We start from the raw sequence: 20,879 nt of genomic DNA, 5'->3' as shown, positions 1-20,879 counted from the left end.
TCATTGTAGATCTTCTTATGCTCTCATATCTGTATGAATATGTACATGTGAACAGGATGCGCTGGTGCCCATTTACTATGGCCATTGTCATTCCAACAGAAGAGTTGGAAATGGCCTCCATTCAACTTTGCACACGTCGCAGTATGTACAAGTGGCCTCAACTTGTCCATGTAGTACGGGTTTAATTGATGAAAATCTCAAGAGAGTGTCAAGAGTTAAGAGTCATAGAGTGATACAGCCTTCGGCCAACTTGCCTACACTGATCAACATGTCCAACCTACACTCATCCCACCTGCGTGCATTTAGCCCATTTCCCTCTAAACCTGCCCTATCCATGTACCTGTCCTCCTTCACCTCAAGCCTATGTCCTCTGGTTTTCAAGAGTGTTTAATTGTCGTATATCAAGAAAGAAACAAAGAAATTCTCACTTGTAATCACCATATACATAGATAATATATAATAAACAAACTATCAATAAATTAAATAACCACAAGACAAAAAATGCCTAAAGTCTGTATTGTGCAACCAAAGACAGTCCTTCTAAATCCAGCTTTAAATTCTCAGTAAATTGTTATTGCAGATCAAGTTTAAATTTATAGTCCAAAACAGTTACAAAAATGTAAAATTATACATTCTTTGTCGTTGGATAATTAAAGAACTCGCAATTCTCCAGTGTTTGCAACTCTGATGCTGCAGAATTAGTTATCAGATATATCCGAGGACATTGCAGGAAACTAGACAGGAAATTGCGGGAGCCCTGGTTGAAATTCACGAGTCATCCTTAAATACAGGAGGGGTGGCAGAAGACTGGAGGGTGGCAAATGTTGTGCCTCTTTTTCAAGATGGGCTGAAGGGAAAATGCTGGGAACTGTAGGCCGGTGAGCTTAACACCTGTAGTTGGAAAGTTTCTAGTGAGTATTCTGAGGGATAGGTTATACAGGGTACAGGCATTTGGATGGGCAAGGTCTGATTAGGGACGGTAGACAAAAGTGCTGGAGAAACTCAGCGGGTGCAGGAGCGATCTATGCAGCCTATTTCTTTCGTTCCACAGATGCTGCTGCACCCGCTGAGTTTCTCCAGCACTCTTATCTACCGTCTGATTAGGGAGAGTCAGCATGGTTTTGTACGTGGGAAGTCGGGTCTCACAAATCTGATTGATTTTATTTGAAGACGTGACCAAAAGGTTTGTTGAGGGCAGAGCTGCAGTTGTTGTGTACCTGAACTTCAATAAGGCGTTCAACAAGGTTCTGCATGGTAGGCTGCTCTGGAAGGTTTGATCGCATGGGATCCAAGGAGAGATAGCTGAATGGAAAGCAAATTGGCTCCATGGAAGGAAGCAGAGGGTGAAGGTGGAATGTTGCTTCTCGGACTGGAGGCCTGTGACTAGTGGTCTGCCTCGGGGTTTGGTGCTGGGCCCGTTACTGTTTGTCAGATACATCAATGATTTGGATGAGAACATACAGGGCAGGATTAGCAAGTTTGCTGATGATACAAAAGTTAGTGGTTTTGCAGATAGTTAAGATGGTTGTGAACGATTGCAGCAGGATCTTGATCGATTAGCCAGGTGGGCTGAGGAATGGTTGATGGAATTTAATACAGAGAAGTGTGAGGTGTTGCATTTTGGGATGTCGAACAAAGGCAGGACCTACAAGGTAAATGGTAGGCCTCTGGGGATGTTGTAGAGCAGAGGGATCTAGGAGTAAAGGTGCTTGGTTCCTTGAAGGTTGAGTCGCAGGAAAATAAGGTGGTCAAAAAGGCTTTTGGCATTTTGGCCTTCATCAATCAGAGTATTCAGTATAGAAGTTGGGAGGTCATTTTGCAGTTGTATAAGACGTTGGTGAGACCGCATTTAGAATATTGTGTTTAGTTCTGGGCACCATGTTATAGGAAATATACTGTCAAGCTTGAAAGGGTTCAGAAAAGATTCACGAGGATGTTGCCAGGACTAGAGGGTGTGAGCTAAAGGGAGAGGTTGAGTAGGTTGGGTCTCTATTCCATGGAGCACAGGAGGATGAGAGGGGACCTCATAGAGGTGTACAAAATCATGAGAGGAATAGATCAGGTAGCTGCACAGAGTCTCTTGCCCAGATTAAGGAAATCGAGGGCCAGAGGACATAGGTTCAAGGTGAGGGGATAAGATTTAATAGGAATCCGAGGGGTAACTTTTTCCACACAAAGGGTGGTGGGTGTAAGGAACTAGCTGCCAGAGGAGGTGGTTGAGGCTGGGACTATCCCATCGTTTAAGAGACAGTTAGACAGGTAAATGGATAGAACAGGTTTGGAGGAATATGAACCAAGCGTAGACAAGTGGGACTCGGGCAGCTGGGACATTGTTGGCCGGTGTGGGCGAGTTGGGCCGAAGGGCCTGTTTCCAAACTGTATCACTCTACGACTCGATGACTCTATCAGTGATTCAGGTGTGTAAAATAAAGACTTGCTTTTACTCCTAGTGTGTCCTTGTTACCTTCGTCCCAGCTCTGTTTGAGCTCCAGCCCCCAGTCGAGACTCACGTGTGCTGATACTGCAGCCACTAGCTCTGGTCGCTGGAAGAAGTCCCACGGGTTCATCATTTCACACAACACGATGTTTCCACGAGTGGGAGAGTCTAGGACTAGAGGTGATAGCCTCAGAATTATAGGACGTTCCTTTCGAAAGGAGATGAGGAGAAATGTCTTTAGTCAGAGGGTGGTGAATCTGTAGAATTCTGCCACAGAGGGCTGTAGAGGATCAAGTCTGCGGATATTTTTTAAGGCAGAGATAGATTGGTTGTTGATTAGTACGGGTGTCAGAGGCTATGGGGAGAAGGCAGGAGAACAGGTTAGGAGGGAGAGTTAGATCAGCCATGATTGAATGGTGGAGTAGACTTGATGGGCCGATTGGTGTAATTCTATTCCTATTCCTATTCCTTATGAACGCACTGTGTGGGCCAGGGATTGAGGGAGACAGTTAATTGGCATCAACTATAAAGGAGCTAATGCCCTCGCTAACAAACGGCTGGAGGAATTGATCAGCCAAGCTGGCCGTGGAGCTGTGCCATTAGAATTCACATCCACGCTTTGCCCAACCCAAATGTTAAATCTCTTGACAGGTTCAGCAGAGCGTTCATGCTAAGCTTCTGAAGCAAAAATGAATCTCACTCTCCATCTCGCTCCCTCTGAAAGATGATCTTTACAAAAAAAAAACTATCCACTGATTCCTGCATGAGAATTAATTAGATTTTGTTCTGCCCCAGCTCTTTTGTCAAGAGCAGCTAGCAGCGTGCAGAATTCCAATTCAGAACGGCCCCCGTGCTTCCAGGTAAACTCAGATAATCCTTCCCCTGCTAACCCATTGCCTCACTCACATCCCCAGTGTTTAACATCTTACAGATGAGTTCAAGTTTCACTGTGACCGCTTCCGTATAAGACAATTGACAAGTATTGTAACATTTCTGACTGAAATGGCAGGGTAATAGATTCCAGCATCTGCGGTCTCCTGTGTCTGCAGAATAATAGGAGATTTTCCCGAAAAGGGAGCTCCGGGGCTGGGACAACACATCTTAACCACTGAAGGGGTGGGCACGGTGGCGCAGCGGCAGAGCTGCTGCCTTACAGCGCCAGACACCCGGGTTCCATCCTGACTACAGGTGCTGTCTGCACGGAGATTGCACCTTCTCCCTGTCACCGCGTGGGTTTTCTCCGGGTGCACCAGTTTCCACCCATAATCCAAAGACGTACAGGTTTGCAGGTTAATTGGCTTTGGTAAAATTGTAAATTGTCCCTAGTGTGTAGGATAGTGCTAGTGTATGTGGTGATCGCTGCTTGGCACGGACTCGGTGAGCCAGTTTCTCCACTGTGTCTCTAAAGTCTGAAGTAAATCAAGTTTCCTCTCTGCTGTAACAACAAACACCCTGAGGTCTGAGGATAGGTCCCGACCCAGACGTCACCTATCCATTTTCTCCAGAGATGCTGCCTGGCCCACTGAGTGAACACCAGCATTTTGTGTCTATCCTTGATATAAACCAGCATCTGCAGTTCCTTTTTACCACCCTTGTGTTGGGTCAATAGAGGGCAAGACTTCCTGAGTCTGCATTGAGCTTCTTCTCTGCCCCGTGCCATACATAAGATGCAAGGCACAGAAGTACAGCTCAGCTCATGAAAGGATGAACTGAGGAAAGTGAGGAAGCACAGAGGGCGGTGCATCACGGACTTTATCGATTTAATTGAAATGAATGTGAAGAATTTTGGTTTTCAATGTGCAGAGGTTTCCTCAATTGCTGACCCAAGATTGGCAGTGAATGGGTTAAAGGGAGGGCCACGAGTGAAGGTGTTCACCTCGGCTTAGAATCTAAGCTGTGTGTGAGACCACGACAAGTCAAGGGATGGTGAAGTGAGCGTGGTCTCGGGGATAACCTCCTCGTCGCCAAACTGGTACCGCTCCAGAAAGCGGGAAGCAGCTGCCCTTACTGTGTAGAGGCCCCCCAATGCCCTCAATGGACAACATGCTAAGGGAGTGAGGGAGACTCTGGGCAGGGAGGGGGGGGGGGGGGGGGGGGGGGGGGGAGTGGGCAGGGAGGGGGGTGGGCAGGGAGAGGGGGGGGGGGGAGGGGGGGGCAGGGGGGGGGGGGGCAGAGTGGGGGGGTGGGGGGAGGGGGTTGTCGGAGAGGGAGGGGAGACCGGGGGGGAGCAAGGGAGAGCCGTCACAGAGGGTGGGACCTGGCGGGGGGTGGGGGGGGGAGGGGGCAGGGAGAGGGAGGGGGATGGGCAGGGGGGGGGTGGGCAGGGAGGGGGTGGGCAGGGAGGGGGGTGGGCAGGGAGGGGGATGGGCAGGGAGGGGGGTGGGCAGGAGGGGGGTGGGCAGGGAGGGGGGGGGGGCAGGGCAGGGGGGGGTGGGGGGAGGGGGGGGGCAGGGGGGGGGGGGGGGGGTGGGGGGGAGGGGGTGGGGCAGGGAGGGGGGTGGGCAGGGAGGGGGTGGGGGCAGGGAGGGGGATGGGCAGGGAGGGGGGTGCAGCAGGCAATAGATGCAAGCATTTGGTGAACCTTTGTAACTTTGTCAGTGCCATAACATGACGACACATGCACAGCCTAGATGAGGTCTGCTGTATGATTTTACCGGGTTGTGTGGAAAGCAAAGCATTTCACCGTACCTGGGTGCGCGTGGCAGTAAACTATCGTTGAATCATTCAATCCTCCACTGAGAGGATTCACCGATTTAGCACCTGGCTGACTAATTTCCCAAAGATGGGGAAGGTCACCACTCTCGAGGCACGCAGCACCACATTATATACAAAGTGCTGGAGTAACTCTGCAGGTCAGGCAGCATCTGTGGTCACCTCTCCATCCTCACCAGAGATGCTGCCTGACCCGTTGAGTTACTCCAGCACTTTGTGCTTTGCTGAAGATTTCCACATCTACAGATCCTTGAGTCACCATAATATAGTGCTGTATGTACCTTATCTCTTTAGATAACCGTATAGATAGTCTATGAATCTGTATAAACCTACCTGCCTTCCAACCAAAATGAATCTCATCATCATTGAAAACATCAAAGCACCCGGTGCCTTACAGTGCTATGTACGACAGTGATCGCAACTTCTACTGAAGTGTGGCTCACTAGGAGCTCATCCGCCCTTTGACAGGTCTTGTTTTTGGTCCTGCTGGGGGGCCACAGCCCCCTCCTCACCTGGCAAGCCAGGTGGGGGAGACGATTTAGTCACCGACTATCCGACTATGGATCAGGTAGCACGGGAGTACATGGTACCCGTGGCGGGGGGAACTCTTCGGTCTGTAGAAGGATCTCGATCCGAAACGTCACCAATCCATGTTCCCCAGAGATGCTGCCTGACCTACTGTGTTACTCCAGCACATTGTGTCCCTCCTGTGTATCAACCTGTGTATAATGTGCACTTTGTGTGTTAATTTGTGCGGCACATTGTTTCTACATCTGGATGTATTTACCTATCGGCCCCAACCGGTCTTTATGTGTCCATCTTTCTATGCACTGCTTGTTAAACATCAGATAAATGCAGTGGCTTGAAATCTGAAATTAAAAAAGCAGTGGAACCACTCAGCAGGTCAGGCAGCATCTGTTGAGAGAGACACAGAGTTAACGTTTCAGGTCAATAACTTTTCATCAAAATTGACCTAAAATGTTATCTGTTTTGCTCTTCTGCCATTTGATCAGGTGAGTAGTTCCAACAGTTTGAGTTTATTATATCCATTCCTGTCCACTTTGTCTTGTCAAGTTCTCTTGATTATTGTTTAACTTTTGTTTCTATTGAATCTTTTCACACCAACGTACTCACCTTATCGATTCACCTAACAATGCAGGTTGATCTGCCTCGCACAGCCTTTCAACATGTTCATCCTTCTGCGTGTCAGGGGTCAATGAAGGCATTATATCGGATGCACACGGCATGGATTTTACCAGCCATTTGACAAGGCACGGGGCAGACTGGTCGAACAGTGACGGCACGTGCGATCGGAGAGAGAGCGGCCAGTTTGTTTCAAAACTGGCGCAGTAACGGGGACAATCATGGTGGCTTTGTGAAACTGGAAAATTGTTACCACTGGGCATCCGCAAGGCTCATCATTTGCTCCCTGGCATTTGGCCACACACAGAAATGACCTGGACATCAATGCAAGGATACAGGTTAAAGGGAACAACATATAGTGCGAGATAAAGTCAGGTCAATCCGATTAAAGATAGTTTGAATGGCCCCAATGAGGTAGATGGTAGCTGACGACCTAGTTGTTGATAGGGTGGTTCAATTGCCGGGAAGAAACTGTCCCTGAAGCTGGAGGTATGCGCCAGGGTGCGACCCGTCCTTGATTATGCTGGTGACCTTGCCGAAACATCGTGAAGTGTAGATGGAGTCAATGGAAGGGAAGTTGGTTTGTGTGATGGGCTGGGCTGCGTCCACAATTCTCTGTAATTCCTTGCGGTCTTGGATGGATGTAGGTGGCATTTCAGGTATTCTGGGAAACCTCTTCTGCATCCTCTCCAAAATGATGAGAAGTGGAGTGGCCAGAACCTTATGGGGCCCAGGTGTGGAATGCAAGGACCCAGTTTTGGATCTAGTCACCCACCTTAGGATCATAAGGGCTTTTCTCTTTTTTCGAACCTTGTTAAAAGCCTCGTTAAAACCTACGCAGACTACATTTACCGCGCCTCTTTCATCAGCATTCTTCATGCAGGAAAGCTGTACGTCAGAACAATATACAACACCGGGGAAAGACACTGGAGTAGCTCAACGGGTCAGGCAGCATCCCTGGAGAACATGGATAGGTGACATTCTGGGCCGGGACGCTTCTTCAGAGTGAATGGTTCAGAAAGGTCCTGACCTGAAACGTCACCTATCCATGTTCTCCAGGGATGCTGCCTGACCCACTGAGTTATTTTATATCTTGTGATTCCAGGGAGCTGGCCAATAGCCTAGGCCATGCCCCAGTGGAGTGGAGATCACAGTTGAGTTTGGTGTGATGACTTCAATGCAAGCATGGGCTTTTTGTGCATGAAGGGCAAATATTTTATCATATTTAGATCAACAAAAGCATCACTATTGCCCAGATTGGCCAATTCTGCGAAGGATGTGGCTCCCTGAGATTGACTGAAGCTTTGACACACACTAAGAGAGCCAAATTAGCACGGCATCCCACAGAGACGCAATTACTTTGGTCTTAGATCTGCTTGATGTCAGAAGAGACGCTGGCTCATAAAACTCAAGTGTTCTTCGGGGAATCTGCATCTTAACCCTGTTTGATTTATACGTGACTCCTGCCAAACATTGCACCATTTCTGTTTGATCATTAAGGGGGCACCTGGGAATGGGTAATATTGTGACCTTTCACTTCCACATCGAAAGAACATTCATGTAATCGATAATAGACACACGAAGCTGGAGTAACTCAGTGGGTCAGGCAGCATCTCTGGAGAAAAGGAATAGGTGACCCGTCTTCAGTCTCGACTCGAAACATCACCTCTTCCTTCTCTCCAGAGATGCTGCCTGACCCTATGAGTTACTCCAGCTTTTTGTGCCTATCTTCGGCATAAACCAGCATCTGCAGTTCCTTCCTACACGCAGAACCGATAACGTGGAACTATTCAAATTGAATCAATGCTGCGATAATAATCTCCGCTCCAAAGTAATCTGGTATTTTTCACAAAGATCGCTCTGTGAACCTACCACATGGGAATTTTCTGACAGAAGTGTGAAGCTAGAAGCTCAACTAATTAATGTCTGGCACAATTAAGTTAGAAACTTCCAGCTATGAGTTTCTGTGATTGAAGCACAAGTGCCACCTGCTCGTCATAGCCGGTGCCATTGATCATGCTGTGTGCTTGGCTTCTGCCCATTCCAGGCATGTGGGTGAATTCCATTATCCATCAATAACTGCCCCTGAGAAAGTTGTGGTGAGCTGCCCTCTTGTGCTACGCCAGTCTGACTGGTGATGGTACTCCGTCAGAACAGGAGAGTTTCAGGAAACAACAAAGGAACGGTGGTGCATTTAGTTTTTAGTTTAGTTTAGAGATACAGCGTGTCAACAGGCCCTTCGGCCCACCGAGTCCGCACCGTCCAGCGATCGATCCCCGAACACTAATACGTTTACATTTACACCTTGCCTATTTAACATACAAATGTGTACGCCTTTGGAGCGTGGGGGGAAGCCGAAGATCTCGGACAAATCCCACGCAGGTCACGAGGGAGAACGTACAAACTCCGTACAGACAAGCACCCGTGGTCAGGATTGAACCCGGCTCTCTGACGTTGTAAGGCAGCAGCTCTACCGCTGTGTCACCGTGCTGCCCCTCTTACACCACCGTGCCACCCCTGCCACTTAAGAACGAATGGTGACTTGGAGGTGAATTTACAATTGGTGGACTCTCCATTCTCCTGCATTTCTCTGCTCTTCTTGGTGGTTCAGGAGGAGCTGCCAAAATAAGGCCCTTACCCTTAAGACTGGGCATCGATGTTGGAGCTAACAATATGTTGTTTTGGCAGCTATAGCTGCATTCATGATGGGACGTTGCAACTTTCCAGCCTTACTCACTGGTTGTGCTGTGTAAATAGTCTTTGCCTGTGGCCAGAACCTCTGGGTGGAGGAAGTTGTATGTAGGCATCGAGAACAGATGGGTCTTAGTTGCAATCTTCCTGACAATGCAGCAGCTAATCGGATAAATGATTATTGAGGTGATACCCCAATAGTGAGACAGTGTGCTGACGTAATTAAGAGAAGGCAGCATGAGGAACAATATGATCTGGATGGTCACTTGGCAGTTTGCTTAAGAGCTACAGTGTTGGAAACAGGCTTTTCGGCCCACCGAGTCCATGCTGACCCTCGATCACCCCTACACTAGATCTATGACCTACACACTAGGGACAATTTACAGAAGTCAATTAACCTACCATCCTGCACGTGGTCACAGGGAGAAGGTACAAACTCCGTACAGACAGCACCCAGGATCAGGATTCAACCTGGTTCTCTGGTGCTGCAAGGCAGCAACTCTACCGCTGCACCACTGTGCCACCACCCATAGACTAGGGGCGATTTACAGAGGCCAATTAATCTGCTAAACCATGTGCTTTTGTGATGTGGGAGGAGATCGGAGCACCAGGGGAAGTCCATGTGGTCATAGGTAGAACGTGCAAACTCCACACAGGTAGAGATCAGATTGCACCCCCACACTAACACAATCCTACACACCAGGGATAATTTACAATTTTTACTGAAGCCAATTAACCTACAAACCTGCACGACTTTGGGATGTGGGAGGAAACCGGAGCACCCGGAGAAAACCCACCCAGGTCACGGGGAGAACGTACAAACGCCGTACACACACGGCGCCCAAAGTCAGGATCGAACTCTGCGTCTCTGGCGCTGTGTGGCTGGCAGCAGCACAATAGCGGAGAGTGCAAACCCTCTTCCGAGTTCCTGGCAAAGTTCCCTCCGTGGGATGTTGACCATTTTGCTGAATGTTTGCACTTTATTCTGCTTTTGTTTGCATTAAAGACTGCTTGGTGTTCTCATCTCCGCTGAACAAACCCATTGGGAGACTTACAGATGCAGCGGATGAAAAGCCGAGAAATGAAATGGCAAAGGAACTAAAATAAATTAAACTATTAGAGACCGCCAAGGAGCTGACATCTTTCATGACTTTATAAAACGAAACCCTTGTTTACCCAAAGTATTTACACATCTTCGGCTGTATAAGGTGCAGCCCTGTTGTTTCGCTTGCCGGCTTGCAGTCATTCTCAGTACACAGAGAGACAAAAGATGCTCAGCAACTGTACGGATGAATCAAAGAGCAAACCGAGTTGAAGGCTGTAACTGGCAGGTCGGACGGGGGAAAGACAGATGGCTGGGAATACTTCACATGCCCAAGAAAATATTAAATTTGGATGATCGCATAAACTTCACTATTTAAAAGCTTATCCTTATCGGTGGCCCCTCCACTGCCTTCCAGTGCCAGAGACCCGGGTTCGATCCTGACTACGGGTGCTTGCCTGTACGGAGTTTGTAGGTTCTCCCCGTGACCTGTGTGGGTTTTCTCCAAGGTTTTCAGTTTCCTCCCACACTCCAAAAGACATGCAGGTTTGTTGGTGTCAATGTAAAATTGTACCTGGGATAGTGTGTGTGGGATAGAGTTAGCGTGCGGGGATCGCTGGTCGGTGCGGACTCGGTGGGCCAATGGGCCTGTTTCCGCTCTGTATCTCTGAACCAAACTAAAGATACTGCAATGTGTTTAAGAAGGAACTGCAGATGCTGGAAAATCGAAGGTGCACAAAAATGCTGGAGAAACTCAGCGGGTGCAGCAGCATCTATGGAGCGAAGGAAATAGGCAACGTTTCGTCCCGAAACGTTGCCTATTTCCTTCGCTCCATAGATGCTGCTGCACCCGCTGAGTTTCTCCAGCATTTTTGTGTACCTAAAGATACTGTCAACCTGTTGCGCACACACCCAGCCACCTGTTATTGTTTGCACAATATGCAACCTGTCTTAAGGCCAGGCTAAAAGATTGGTTCCTCCATGGTGCAGAGCACACGGGGACTGTAGAAATGGATCAAGCAATTATCCTGAACAGATGTTGATGGCATTAAATAATCAGGCAAGATAATTTGTGTTATCTAATAGCTGCTCAGGGGATTCCGTTCTCCATCAGCACCGCTGGAAAGAGTTTGGACATGTCTCTGTGTTAAACGAGTGAAAAGGAGATGAGTTATTTTTACTTTATCTTTCAAACCATGTTGTACCAGAGAAAGACACAAGAGCAACTCAGTTCAGTTTAGTTTATTGTCACGTGTGCCGAGGTACATTGAAAAGCTTTTGTTGCTTGCTAACTCAGCAGGTCAGGCACCTTCTCTGGAGAACATGGACAGTCAAGTCAAGTCAAGTCAAGTTTATTCGTCACATACACATACGAGATGTGCAGTGAAATGAAAAGTGGCAATGTTCGCGGACTTTGTGCAAAATGACAAACAAACAAACAAACAAACAAACTACAAACAGAATGGAACAGAATCACATATTATTTTACATATTAAATATTGTGGGCGGAAGGAAAAAGGGAAAAACACAGCAATTTTTAATCAAAAAAAGGCACTAGAGTGTTACAGTAAAAGTTAGTCCCTGGTGAGATAGGAGTTTAGAGTCCCTTCTTTAAATGTGTCTTTCTAAAGTCCACGATCAGCTCCTTAATTTGTTTGATGTTCAAGAGGAGGCTGTTGTCCTGACACCAGAATGCCAGATCAGCCACCTCCTCCCGGTAGGCCTTCTCGTCGTTGTCTGAGATCAGGCCCACCACCACAGTGTCATCAGCAAACTTGATTATTGAGTTGGAGCTGAACCTGGCCACACAGTCATGTGTGTACAGGGAGTACAATAGGGGGCTGAGGACGCAACCCTGGGCCATCCTGTGCTCAGGGTGAGGGCCTTTGATGTATTCCCTCCCATCTTGCAAAACTGGGGCCTGGTGGTGAGAAAGTCCAGGGCCCAGGCACACAGGGGGGTGTGGGACGATAGAGGGGAGCAGGAGTAGAGTTGCAGCCTCACAGCACCAGAGGCCCGGGTTCAATCCTGACCACGGGTGTTGTCTGTACGGAGTTATTACGTTCTCCCTGTGACCATGTGGGTTTTCTCCAGGTGCCCCGTTTCCTCCCACACTCCAAAGGCCTGCTGGTTTGTAGGTTAATTGGCTTCTGTAAAGTGTCCCTAGTGGGTGTAGGATAGAATTAATGTACGGGTGATTGTTGGTCGACATGGACTCAGTGGGCTGAAGGGCCCGTTTCCATGCTGTATCTTTAAAACTAAAAATAAAACTAAAACTAAGAAACCTGCTCATAAAGTTGCTGCAATAAAGCAGGCTGCCTCCGCCCTGATCTCTTTGGCACCACATTCCCGCCACCTCCATGGTGGAAGTCAACCATCCACCGGATCAGATATCCCAGCAACACCCCACATAGTGGCGCAGCGGTAGAGTTGCTGCCTTACAGCGCCAGAGCCCCAGGTTCGATCCTGACTACAGGTGCTGTCTGTATGGAGTTTGCACGTTCTCCCAGTGACCACGTGGGTTTTCTCCGGGTTCTCCGGTTTCCTCCCACACTCCAAAGATGTACAGGTTTATAGGTTAATTGAAGTCAGGGAAAATTGTAAATTGTCCCTAGTGTGTGTAGGATAGTGTTAGCGTACGGGGATCGCTGGTCAGCACGGACTCGGTGGGCTGAAGGGCCTGTTTCCGCGCTGAATCTCTTAACTAAACTAAACTAAACCCACATTGTCTTTCCAGGGCTACTTATCATCTCACTCTCCCATTCCGCACAGATTAAGAAGCCAGAACCAACTAAGATGTGAAACATTTGCATGGTTCTAATCAGGACCAAACCGTGTAGTTTTACATCGATAATTAATTTGCAAAGTGCACTGCCTTTGCCCAGGCTACCACCTCCCGGCAAGGCTACTACCCCCCTGGTGCCAGCGCCAGACTGTGCAATGGTTGCACTCTCACTGGGGTTGCCAGGAGAGGACGGAGGAGCCCTGGAAACACAAATGCAACCTCTTAATCAGCAGCGGAATGTGGGATGGCCGCCCATCAGAACACTATTGGGCAGCAATGGTGGGAGGGAGTCTGGGACCAGGCAGAGGGAGAACAGACTGGGTATATTCCACGTGGCCACTGCCACTGCTGGGAGCAGCATGGTGGCACAGCGGTATAGTTGCTGCTTCACAGCACTAGAGACCCGGGTTCGATCCTGACTAAGGGTGCTGTCTGTAGGGCTTTAGGTCAATTAGCTTCGGTAAAATTGTAAATTATCCCTGGTGTGTGTTAGATAGTGCTAATGAACGGGGTGATTGCTGGTCGGCACGGATTCGGTGGGCGGAAGGGGCTTGTTTTCAGCTTTGTATCTCTAAAGTCCAAGGGCTAAAGTCTACAGCACAAGTTCCTGAATGACTGCCCCAATCTGTAGCTTTACAGCAGGCAATACCTTCACAAAGAAGGGACGCACTGGGACGAGCTGTTGAACTTTCGTGAAGCAGCCTGCAGGAAAAGGTTCAGCGCTAGTGCTCTTCCAAAAAGAATATTCCCCTTTGACGGAAGCAACAAGCCACTTTTATCTTTGTCTCCTGTCTACGTGATGTCTCCTCACCCAAACACGCAGCTAATTTAAGACGGCTTCTCAAAGGGAATCTGTTGTACTGCGTCTGAGATAGTGCTGAGTGGGCAAGCTGGGCGTTCCATTCGCTGCAGGACCATGTGTTGCAGCAGCCACAGCAGCAGCGTTGCTGGATGTTAGAACAAGGCATGCACTCACACCCAAGGCTAGTCCCCAAACCAGCTGAATACGAACCAAAAAAAAATCTAAAAATGTACAATATGGTGTGAAATTCCACTCCGCACCACGGTGCAACTTGTCGAGCTGCTAGCTCACAGCTCCAGGGAACCCCGGGTTCAATTATTGACCTCCCAGTGCTGTCTGTGTGGAGTTTTCATGTTCCCCCATTGACCATCTCTGGGGGCCTCCATGGAATCTCAGTTTTGTCCACATCGCAGAGATGTGCAGTCTGGGCGATTAATTGGCCACCGTAAATCACCCCGTGGTCAGTAGGTGATTGGTAAGATCTTGGACTGTGCGGAATATAAGAGATGGGATTGAAAGTGTCGAAAGGAACAGGAGATGGTGGTAGATACCGAAGATAGACACACCAATCTGAAGAAGGGTCCCGACCAGAAACATCACCCATCCTTTTTCTCCAGAGGTGCTGCCTGACCCGCTAAGTTACTCCAGCACTTTGCGTCTACCTAAAGATGGGATTGGTGTGGGATTAGTGAGACTCTATTCTGTTTAGGTCATTAGGAATAAGAGTAGAATTAGGCCATTCGGCCCATCAAGTCTACTCCACCATTCAATCATGGCTGATCTATCTCTCCCTCCTAACCCCATTCTCCTGCCTTCTCCCCGTAACCTCAGACACCTGAACTAATCAAGAATCTATCTATCTCTGGCTTAAAAATATCCACTGACGTGGCCTGCACAGCCTTCTGTGGCAAAGAATTCCACCGATTCACCACCCTCTGACTAAAGAAAGTTCTCCTCATCACCTTCCTTAAAGAATGTCCTTTCATTCTGGGACCATGACCTCTAGTCCTAGACTCTCCCACTAGTGGAAACATCCTCTCCACATCCCACTCTATCCATGTTTGATTCCCTGCACGGACTTGGTGGGGCTCAAGTGACTGCTTTCATGTTGGAAGACCAAGACTTCATGATCTGACATCACCCACTGAATTGCTACAACAACTATATCTCCCAGTTATATAGCGCTCTGATATAGCAGCAATATGTGGGAGGGTCATCAACCAAGAGAAGTTGGAGCTGACGGACAATAGAGATGTTAGGACGGATGGCGAGAGTGCCGCAGAGGCTGCCTCACAACTCCTGAGACCCGGGTTTGATCCTGACTGCGGGTGCTGCCTTTACAGAGTTTGCACGTTCTCCTAGTGACCTGCGCGAGTTTTCTCCGGATGCTCCGGTTTCTTCCCACACTCCTAAGATGTACAGGTTCGTAGGTTAATTGGCTTGGTCAAAATTGTAAATTGTCTTTTGTGTGTGTAGGATAGCATTAGTCTGCGGGGATCTCTGGCCGGTGCGGACTCGATGGGCTGAAGGGTCTGTTTCCACGCTGTATCTCTAAACTAAACTAAACTTTAAAAAAACTATGAAGGGAAATAGACTGTATTCCAGTCAGGCGAAAGTTTTTGACCCAAAATGTTGACTGTCTATTTCCCTCCATAGATGCATATATTAATTTAGTTTAGGTTAGGTTAGTTAAGTTTAGTATATTATTGTCACGTGTGCCAAGGCAGAGTGAAAAGTTTATTTGCTTTGTGATATCCAGTCAGCGAAAAAACTGTACATGTTTACAAACAAGCTGTCCACAGTGCACAGATACAGGATAGAGAGTATAACGTTTAGTGCAAGATAAAGTCCAGTATGTTTGAAGAAGGGTCTCAACCCAAAACGTCACCCATTCCTTCCCTCCAGAGATGCTGCCTGTCCTGCTGAGTTACTCCAGCTTTTTGTGTCTATCTTCGGTTTAAACCAGCATCTGCAGTTCCTTCTTACACATAAAGTCCAGCAAAGTCTGATTAAAGATAGTCCGAAGATCACCAAATATGGTAGATGTTAGGTTAGGACCGCTCTCCAGTTGGTGATAGGCTGGTTCGGTTGCCTGACAACAGCTGGGATGAAAGTGTCCCTGAATCAGATGCCGCCTGAATCAGATGCCGCCTGGTCTGTTTAGTGCATCTATAGTAGATCTCCTTTCTTTGCTCCAGGTTCCAGCATTTGCAGACTGTTGTCTGTCCATTAACTCATAATGCTACATGTGACATTGTTATTACTATTCCTTCCATCCTGTTTATAGGGCTAGTTTCCCAGCTATAGGATGGAGGTCATGAGGTTGGAAAGGGTGCAGTAAAGATTCACCAGGATGTTACCAGGATTTGAGGGCTTGAGTTGCTAGGCAGAGGTTGGATAGGTGGGGACTTTTTTCTTTGGAGCCTGGGGGACTGAGGGGTGATCCTATTAAAGTTAAACTGAATCATAAGGGGCAAGGGTAAAGTAAAAGCTTACAAACTTTTCCCAGAGGATTCTAAAACTTGAGGGCATAGGTTTAGGGTGAGAGTGGAGAGATTTAAGAGGGACCTCACGGGCAACTTTTTCACTCAGTGGATAGTCCGTATCAGGAATGAGCTGCCACAGGGAGCTCATGAAGTGGATACCATTACAAGACATTAAGATAGATACATGGATGGGAAGCATTTAGAAGGCTAGGGAGCAAATACAGGCAGATGGAACTAGCCCAGAATGCTGAAAACTAGCCCAGAACACCCACCAACCTGATCTCTCGGTGGCTCAGCTCTTCAACTCCCCCTCCCATTCCGAATCTGACCGTTCTGTCCTGGGCCTCCTCCATGGCGAGAGTGAGGCCCAGCGCAAATTGGAGGAACAGCACCTCATATTTCGCTTGGGTAGCTTACACCCCAGCGGTATGAACATTGGCTTCTCTAATTGCAGATAGTCCTTGCTTTCTCCCTCCTTCCCCTCCCCCATCCCAGCTCTCCCAAAAGCCAACTGTCTCCGCCTCTTCCTTTCTTTTTCCCGCCCCCCTCCGACATCAGTCTGAAGAAGGGTCTCAACCCGAAACGTCACCTATTCCTTCTCTCCATCGATGCTGCCTCGCCCGTTGAGTTCCTCCAGCACATTTTTGTCTACCTTCAGAATGTTGAATTGGTCAGTTTGGACAGGTTGGGCTGAATGGCCTGTTTCCATGCTGTACAGCTTTGTGGCTCTATCCTACAATAGGGCCTCAATAAAATGCAATGTGTTCAATACCATAGTCTGAACATGGAAATTTGCTGTGTAGAATGTACCAGACGAGGTAGTGCTGATTATAAATAGCCAGTGAGCCCCAATGTGTAGTGGATACTTTACAATTGGCTTGGGAGAGCTTGTTGGCCCAAACAAATTTGATGATTGGGAATATATTAATCATGCCAAGTTGATTGCATTACTTGACTGACAGCAGCTTCCACAAGATTAAAAATGAAATGTTTTTCCAATACGATACAGGAAAATTGATCAGGGTGTATGTTTGTATTGAAGCTTTTATTATGATAAGTAATTTTGCTCTTGAGCCGCCTTCCATAAAGCAGTTCAGTTAATGAGTCGCAGGTCTGCTTTTTAATGATCAGCAACAAAATATTGGTCAAAGCACCAATTATCTCACCCCGACATCTATTGGTCATCTTGTTGCTTGTTAAAGGATTAGCAATCAAACTTAATCGAATTGTGGAGTAGCAGGCTTTCCAATGTCAACAAAGTATCTCTGAGACAGTGGGAGGGGAAGCATCGTTTGATGGCCATTGTGGAACAAGCTTGTGACGAAGGGCAACAGGAATAATGCCAAACACCAAAGATTAATCAGTTTAGCTCAGAGCTCGGCGAATAAAAGAGTGATGGGTTGATAATGGCTGGTTGCTAAGAGTTTAAAAACAAAGCCCTTGATCACATCTCAGGGCACAGCAGTGCAGCTGCTAGAGCTGCTGCCTCACAGCGCCTGAGATCCAGGTTCGATCTCGGCCTTGGGTACTGTCTGTGTGGAGTTTGCATGTTCTCCCTGTGACTGCATTGGGCTCCCTCTGGATGCTCTGGCTCCTAAAGACGCGTGGGTTTATAGGTTAATTCACCACTGTAAATCGCCCTTTAGTGTGTAGGGAGTGGGATAACGTGTGAAAGGGTGATCGATGGTCGATGTGGAGTCGTGGACCGAAGGCCCTATTGCCATGCTGTATCTCTAAACATTTCATGGCACAGCAAGTGGAGATGCTGCCTAACATCACCGGAGATCCAGGTTCGATTCTGACCCTGGGTGGAGTTTGGACATTCCCCCTTTGACCACATGGGTTTCCTCAGGGTTCCTCCCCCATTCCAAAGACCTTTAGGTTTATAGGTTAACTGTGAATTGCCCCAAGTGTGTAGGCAGTGCATACGGAAGTGGGATAACATAGAAACAGTGCGGACGGGTGATTGATGGGCGACGTGAACCCGATGGGCGGAGAAGTATGTTTCCATGCTGTGTCTTTCAATCAATGATCAATCTCATCCACTGCTCATGGTTCTGCTCTTGCCCCATCCCCTCTGGGACAAAACACAGACTGGATTCAATCCTGACTCGGGATTGAAAAATCCTCAGAGACAGGACCAGCGGGCACATCTTCCTCTGTCAGCATTCCACAGGGACCATTCCGTCCTCGTCTCCCTCACCCACCTCTTTCATTCCCACCAACCACCCATTCTCTTACGCATTTTCCCTTGTAATCGCAGGTTGTACAACACTTATCCTTTCACCTCTTCGCTTCTTGCCACCCTGTGGTACACTTGCTCTTTTCCACTCCATTGTCCTGTTTTCAGCTCACATACTGTGACCACTGCGTCTATGAAGACCATCAAATCCCATCAACTCCCCCCCCCCCCCAACCCCTCTCCCCCCCCCCCCCCCCCCAGTCCACTCCTGATGTCTCTATACTCTATACCCACATTTATCGCCAGCATTTATTTATATTATTAAATATTTATATATATTAAATAAACTAAATATTATTTATATTTTTTTTTATGATGATTGATTTTATTTTTTTATTTTTTTTTTTTTTTATGATACTGCCTGTAAGGGAAATTCATTTCGTTGTCTCAAATTGAGACAATGACAATAAATTTGAATACAATTTGAATACAATACAATATTATCTCTTTAAGGGTTTCCTTCCACATCCTAAAGATGTGCAGGTTTGTACAGTAGGTTAATTGACCTCTGAACTGCCTCCAATGGTCAAGCAGTGGATGCAAAAGTAGGATGAAATGGAACTAGTGTGAATGGGGCATCGATGGTCGGCGTGGACCCGCTTGGATGTAGTGCCATTTTCTATGCTGTATCTTTCAGAAATAGATAGAATGACTGGCATGAAACGGATTCTTTAGTCAGAGGGTGGTGAATCTGTGGAATTCTTTGCCACAGAAGTCTGTGGAGGTCAAGTCAGTGGATATTTTTAAGGCAGAGATAGATAGATCTTGATTAGTACAGGTGTCAGAGGTTGTGGGGAGAAGGCAGGAGAATGGGGCTAGGCGGGAGAGATAGATCAGCCATGATTGATTGGCAGAGTAGACTTAATGGCCTAATTTTGCTCCTGTTCCTTATGACCTTTAGTGAGACAGATAGATGGAATTTGATATGTAGATGGATAAATGTAGATGAATCTACACTCCTGACATAGATGGTGCTGACCCAGAGTCTGGCCGCAGGGCTCCAAAGCTCAGCTTCTTCACGTTGTGTTGTGTGATGATATTGGGTTGATCACCAGTAGACATTGGTCGGCAGCGTTTACCTTATCAAAGCCATGGAAAGGGCCTGCAACAGAGAGAAGAAGCTGATGGAGGCATCTGTGAAATCCTGATAGTGCTTATTTAAGAATGTTAGACAACAAACTCTTCACAGATCCAAATGGCTGGAATTAATTCCCATCTGCTGCTGCTGCTGCCTTCTCTGGAAGGATGAAGTTCTTGGTGGTGCAGAGGGAAGAACAGTGGCAGGCTGGGTCTAAAAATATTGGTTGCCAGGAGAGAAAAGGGGCCCACTTCATCAGGGGCCCACTTGATATAGAGGCCCACTTGATATAGAGGGCCCACTTGATATAGAGGGCCCACTTGATATAGAGGGCCCACTTGATATAGAGGGCCCACTTGATATAGAGGGCCCACTTGATATAGAGGGCCCACTTGATATAGAGGGCCCACTTGATATAGAGGGCCCACTTGATATAGAGGGCCCACTTGATATAGAGGGCCCACTTGATATAGAGGGCCCACTTGATATAGGGGCCCACTTGATATAGAGGGCCCACTTGATATAGGGGGCCCACTTGATATAGAGGGCCCACTTGATATAGAGGGCCCACTTGATATAGGGGCCCACTTGATATAGAGGGCCCACTTGATATAGAGGGCCCACTTGATATAGGGGCCCACTTGATATAGGGGCCCACTTGATATAGAGGGCCCACTTGATATAGAGGGCCCACTTGATATAGGGGCCCACTTGATATAGAGGGCCCACTTGATATAGAGGGCCCACTTGATATAGGGGCCCACTTGATATAGAGGGCCCACTTGATATAGGGGCCCACTTGCCACCGGGCAAGCTGACACCCTGGTCGGTCCGCCACTGGGGAAGAACACACATCCTCTGCGGTGATGACATACCCTATATATGGACGAATAACATTTCAGACACAACTGAGCCTGTACAGTTTCACGCGTGCCAAAAGAATGGTTTGCAAAGCTTTTTTTTCACACGTGGAGCAGGCAGTGAACTACGTTAGCAGGTACATTGATTGCCTGCGGTGTTTCTCTCTCCATTACTCTGAATGCAAATATAATCAACTAATGTGCTCAGCAGCTCTCTCTCTCTCTCTCTCTCTCTCTCGAGTCGACACTCTTGTTGATGTCATCAGCAAACAATATGCTTAAACATTGAAAATGTATATCTCTTCAAACAGAAGGTTATTCAGAATCATAGGCTCCCCGAGTGTCCCGCTTCAAGAGGAGTACTTGGTCATGTGTAGCTCGTGTTGAGTGACATTCCTTGAAAGTGGTTGTGACGAGAACATTTGCTCTTAAGCAAAGAAAGGAGTTCTACTGGAGGAGCTCAACAATCAAACAGTATTGGGCGGCACGAATGGCTCAGCGCTAGAGTTGCTAACTTACAGCGCTAGGTTCCACCCTGACTACGAGTGATTATTCAGCTGCAGTTGTAGTCTGAGAAATTTGCCATTTACATGTCATTTTC

Source organism: Leucoraja erinacea, chromosome 20, assembly GCF_028641065.1.
Source record: "Leucoraja erinacea ecotype New England chromosome 20, Leri_hhj_1, whole genome shotgun sequence".
Taxonomy (NCBI): domain Eukaryota; kingdom Metazoa; phylum Chordata; class Chondrichthyes; order Rajiformes; family Rajidae; genus Leucoraja; species Leucoraja erinaceus.
This window is presented reverse-complemented; position numbering follows the sequence as displayed.